The following is a 5,927-nucleotide window of genomic DNA, read 5'->3' on the forward strand; positions in this document are numbered from 1 at the left end:
AACACTGGAACCGTCGATCAAAAATGTCACTGAAGCGGTTCATTACGTCCAGGTAATGAAGAGCGTTGGGTGCCAATCGCCATTCCAGAGGTAGGGTTTCTCCAGGCGGGCGTCAGGACTTGCCTCCCCTGGATCCCTCCACGCCGCTCTGGATCCGTCTGAATCATCCATGCGTTGTATTGCAGAGGTTGGCAACAAACCCTTGCGTAGTGCCTTTGTTTGGAAAACGAGTAGGTCTAGATGCAGCCGCTGAACATACGACAATTGAATTAACACAGAGAAGCTAAAACGGTGGTGCTAATGGGATTCACTCACACAGAAAGGCAGCTTTATCAATTGATGTTTGCTGACCGTGACTATGATAAACTCGATGGAACTGGAGACAGGGCATCTCTTTCTCTCAAGGACAACGACAACGCCAAGCCTCTTGTGACTGTTGACAACTGTTTGGAGAGGGGGTATTCTGTGGTGACTGTTCAGTGTAAAGACAGACCTAAGCTTCTCTTTGATATTGTTTGCAGCTTGACAGATATGGAGTATGTTAAACCTGGTCTAAAGCAGATGCTTTCAAATAGAATTTGATAATAAACAACCGGCTCCTATTATCTTATGGTTTTCACATGCCGACCTGCAGCCTGATTTACATGGTTAATATGCCCGTGTGCGCGGTGGATTTGTGGCATATTCATACGAACAACTTTTTGGATGTTTTGATATTAGCAAAATCAGGTAATAAACTTCTATTACAGGTTTCCTCCGCTCAATGTTTTTTTTCAGATCGAATGTGAGGTCACCTAACTAAGTGCAGAAAAATCCACTGTAGGTAGTATTTCTTGTTGCGTTTAAATACATTTTGGGAAAAATCAACATGTACTGCTGCTTTCACCAACCATTTTCTGTTCTTTGAAACACTCAACAATACGTTGAAGACACGAATTTGTCCGCCAGTTTTTGTTTAGATTGCAATGACTTGTTTATTTAAAAGAAGTACAGCAATGTTTGCTGCAACCCAAAATCCCAACTTCTAATGCATGTTGCAACCCAAGTAACATATTTATTTAACAGAAGTCCATCAATGTATGCTGCAACCCAAAACCCCAACTTGTAATGTCTGCTACAACCCAAAACTCCAACTTCTAAAGCTGTAGCTAGCGCATGAATTCAAGCTATAGAATCCTTATAGAACAAATTTCCCGTTGATAGATAAACTGGTTTAAGGATAACCCTGTTCTATGACGCCATACACAGTTTTTTTTCAGATGAAAAACGCGATATATTTATCAGTATAGAATTTACATATGATGCAAAATCTGCAGCACAAAGGTGCATATCAGAGTTTTAAATCCGAACAATTCAGCCAACATACTTCAAAATGAAGCTTTAAACTAGACCAGGATACATATAAATTTTGTGCTAATTCTGGTAATGTTTTGTTTCTTCTTAGATGTTCATCCAGCATATTCTAGCTTATGTCGACATACATCTGTATATTTAGACCATCAAGTAAAGCAAGAAGAAAAGTAGAATATTCAAACCGCTATCAAAAAAGAGTATGTCCTGTTGAAGTTACACCGTGCAGGGTAGAGAACTTCTGTAGGTTCATTTTGTGGTTTTCAATGTCTGAGCTAAATAATAATTCTTTTCAGTACTGCTTGTTTTTATTTTTACGCCGTAAGGCGTTTCCCTCTGAAATGCATCCCCATTTTTGCCTACGTGTCCTCCTTTGATGCCGTACGATTAGATGTTATACGATTACAAACACTGGAATCGTCGATCAAAAATGTCACTGAGGCGGTCCAGGTAATGAAGAGCGCGGGGTGCCAATCACCATTCCAGAGGTAGGGTTTCTCCAGTGGTGTTCTCCAGGCGGGCGTTAGGACTTGCCTCCCCTGGATCCCTCCATGCCGCTCTGGATCCCTCTGAATCATCCATGCAATATCCCTCTGAATCATCCATGCGTTGTATTGCAGAGGTTGGCAACAAACCCTTGCGTAGTGCCTTTGTTTGGAAAACGAGTAGGTCTAGATGCAGCCGCTGAACATATGGCAATTGAATTAACACAGAGAAGCTAAAACGGTGGTGCCAATGGGATTCACTCACACAGAAAGGCGGCTTTATCAATTGATGTTTGCTGACCGTGACTATGATAAACTCGATGGAACTGGAGACAGGGCATCTCTTTCTCTCAAGGACAACGACAACGCCAAGCCTCTTGTGACTGTTGACAACTGTTTGGAGAAGGGGTATTCTGTGGTGACTGTTCAGTGTAAAGACAGACCGAAGCTTCTCTTTGATATTGTTTGCAGCTTGATAGATATGGAGTATGTTGTCTTTCATGCCAGTATAGACTCTCAAGGCCCACAAACTTTTCAGGTGTAGCTCCAGCAACTACAAGGGACTTGATTTTTCATAGGATCTTTGTTTTTTTTCAAATGTTTATTTCCTAATTTGATTTTGTTAAACCAGGTATAGGTGGTTTAAGATCACATCCCTAATGGGATTAATATGAATCTAAATTAGGTTAAAGAAGAGTTGGGGTACTTATTTCCATTCTTCTCTTTTGTGATACAGTAGTACTACATTAGGCATACTGATGGTTGCCCCGTGTATTCAGAAGTAGAGAAGCAGCGTGTGATTCAGTGTTTGGAGGTTGCCATTAGACGAAGAACATGAGAGGTATGAGTCCAAGGATCGAATCCATGGTGGAAATTTATTCAAAACCCTAAGACTTGGGATTCCCAATGCATTCAAATTTGATCCTTTTTAAATTTTAGTCAGCTTAGTGTGAGTTTTGTTGATGATATTTTATGAATTCAAGGTATGCGACTGGAACTCTGCACCAACGACCGTGTTGGGCTTCTGTCGGAGGTGACTCGCATATTTAGAGAAAATGGGATGTCAGTTACAAAAGCAGAGGTGTCAACGCGGGGTGATAAGGTAGCTGATGTGTTCTATGTGACTGATACAGCTGGAAACCCCGTTGATGCCAAGACAGTAGAAGCTGTTCGCCAAGAAATTGGACTAACAATCTTTTATACAATCTTGCAAGTAAAAGACGACTGTATGCATACAAAATCTCCTCCAAGGGAACCTGCCATCCGATTCTCCCTTGGTGATCTCTTCAAATCAAAGTCAGAGCGTTTTCTCTACAGTCTTGGATTGATAAAATCCTATTCTTAGATGTTGTATTTTGGGCCTCTTGCATTGGAATTAAGTAATTTCCTTTGAAGGTTGTATGTTTCTTTAAAAACCATCCTCGTTCATCTGTTTTACACTGTGACAATTACCTTGCTAAAGACAGAAATTGGGTACAACAATGCCACGATCTAGAAAGCACAATACCACGGGGATTTGCCAAATATGATTTTTTGATCATCGAACAGAATACCAGCAATGGAGAACTATTCACCACACTGGCCGAACATGGCCCTGTCATTTGATGACCCAGGAATTGCGAAATTGACCTCATCATAGAGAAGTGTGCAAAATTGGTAGATCTGAAAGAAGACAACACTAATTACAGTGGTGGTAGGAGAAAGGAACTAAATCCACCTAATCTAGAATTGCTTATACAAGTTGTACAAATTACAAGCTGATAAATAGTCTTTGTTCTACAAAATGACAACTCTTCAAATTACACAGGTAAAGACCATTGATGAATCACAGTGTTAACATAGATTCTAGTGCTTGACATAGATTCTTAGCACTTCTTGGCCTTGTAGGAAGTAAAATACTCCTTTTAGCCACTGGAGGTTTCCTTTGAAAAGTAGAAGTCACAATCCCAAGTCTATCTGCAAGAATTGGGCAGACTGAAGGAGAAGGCGTTGGATTCTGGACTTCTTGCTGAACATCTGAATTTGAAAGGTGTGTGATTTGGTAGGAGATTGGTACAACACGAGGTGACAATTTGGGGCAATTGCTGGTATTTTTTGCTTTTCCTTCATCGAATAGGAACTGCACCCCACCTTTCTGTTTAGAGATTCCTGGTCAGTGGTATGTTTTCGCTGGATCAACTAATACAATGCTTCCCCCTTCTTCCTTAAATCATTTGAATCCACTAGCACTTCTGATCACTTGCACTTCTTATACCGTTGTATTGATGATGTAAAATATGTAAATAATTGTATAGAAAATTCAATGGAGTTGGCCTCTGGATGATCATAGTTCATTGTTTGTGATCGACTTGACTAGGGGTTGGCCTCTGTATAGCTCTGTATCCTCTGTTTCTTTATCAGCCCATAATAATAAAAGTTTATTACAAATGTGTGTGGTGCTTGTTTGTGCTATTGTTCTTTGTATTATGTTTGGCACTTTTTATGAAGTAACCACGATGATGATACTTCAGGTATTTCGTGGCAATGTTGATTTGTGTTGTCTGATTTATAAGATTTCTGTTGTTATTTCACGGGAGGTTGCTATGCGCTGTATCATCTCCATGTGCAGCCGAGGATAGTTAACAACAAATCGTGAACTCCTATGGAAAATGAGCTTTCAAAGGATCTAAAGAAAGTGAATTCTCAAGGAATTTATGTCTTATTTTTAAAACTAGGGTTTTAAGTATATCACAATGTCCTTTAAATGTCCTCAAGTCAATGGTAATGGTTGTTAGAGAGCCGTGGACTTACAGGAACGAAGAATAATGAATTTCAAGAAAATGTTGTGTTCAAAGATATCTTTACAGTGTTGAAGTACAAGTAAGCATTGCCTGACATAAAATGGATAACTAAATAATTTTAATGATAAGACAATCGGTATGATTTATACATGGCTTAAAATTAAAGGTAACTCATCTAAAATAGGAAAACAATCAACGTTAATCATCTTAAATGCATTTGGATCTTCATCTCAGATACTTTGATTTGCAAAGCTTGGGGACCTATCTTAGATACTTTGACTTGCAAAGCTTGGGGACCTATCTTAGATACTTCGACAACGACAATGCCAAGCCTCTTGTGACTGTTGACAACTGTTTGGAGAGGGGGTATTCTGTGGTGACTGTTCAGTGTAAAGATAGACCTAAGCTTCTCTTTGATATTGTTTGCAGCTTGACAGATATGGAGTATGTTGTCTTTCATGCCACTATAGACTCTCAAGGCCCACAAACTTTTCAGGTATAGCTCCAGCAACTACAAGGGACTTGATTTTTCATAGGATCTTTGTTTTTTTTCAAATGTTTATTTCCTAATTTGATTTTGTTAAACCAGGTATAGGTGGTTTCAGATCACATCCCTAATGGGATTAATATTGAATCTAAATTAGGTTAAAGAAGAGTTGGGGTATTTATTTCCATTCTTCTCTTTTGTGATACAGGAGTACTACATCAGGCATACTGATGGTTGCCCCGTGTATTCAGAAGCAGAGAAGCAACATGTGATTCAGCGTTTCAAGGCTGCCATTAGACGAAGAACATCAGAGGTATGAGTCCAAGGATCGAATCCATGGTGGAAATTTATTCAAAACCCTAAGACTTGGGATTCCCGGTGCATTCAAATTTGATCCTTTTTAAATTTTAGTCAGCTTAGTGTGAGTTTTGTTGATGATATTTTATGAATTCAGGGTATGTGACTGGAACTCTGCACCAACGACCGTGTTGGGCTTCTGTCGGAGGTGACTCGCATATTTAGAGAAAATGGGATGTCAGTTACAAAAGCAAAGGTGTCAACGCGGGGTGATTAGGTAGCTAATGTGTTCTATGTGTCTGATACAGCTGAAAACCCCGTTGATGCCAAGACAGTAGAAGATGTTCACCAAGAAATTGGATTAACAATCTTGCGAGTGAAAGACGATTGTATGCATACAAAATCTCCTCCAAGGGAACCTGCCATCCGATTCTCCCTTGGTGATCTCTTCAAATCAAAGTCAAAGCGTTTTCTCTACAGTCTTGGATTGATAAAATCCTATTCTTAGATGTTGTATTTTGGGCCTCT

General features: G+C 39.6%; 1 long non-coding RNA gene across 2 annotated transcripts; it reads left to right on the top strand.

Annotated features, from left to right (window-relative positions):
• The first annotated feature begins 329 nt into the window (after nucleotides 1-329).
• LOC149169924 (uncharacterized) lies at nucleotides 330-5,655 on the top strand. 2 transcript variants are annotated; one of them, XR_016259421.1, is made up of 2 exons: nucleotides 330-729; nucleotides 5,557-5,655. It is a non-coding gene; the product is annotated as an uncharacterized LOC149169924 (long non-coding RNA). The 2 variants fall into 2 exon arrangements; XR_016259422.1 differs by lacking the exon at nucleotides 5,557-5,655 and adding an exon at nucleotides 5,045-5,109.
• The last annotated feature ends 272 nt before the right edge of the window (nucleotides 5,656-5,927 follow it).

This window comes from Pinus tabuliformis, chromosome 4_2, assembly GCF_031772625.1.
Source record: "Pinus tabuliformis cultivar Carrire ecotype Pingquan chromosome 4_2, CPIR1, whole genome shotgun sequence".
Lineage (NCBI taxonomy): Eukaryota > Viridiplantae > Streptophyta > Pinopsida > Pinales > Pinaceae > Pinus > Pinus tabuliformis.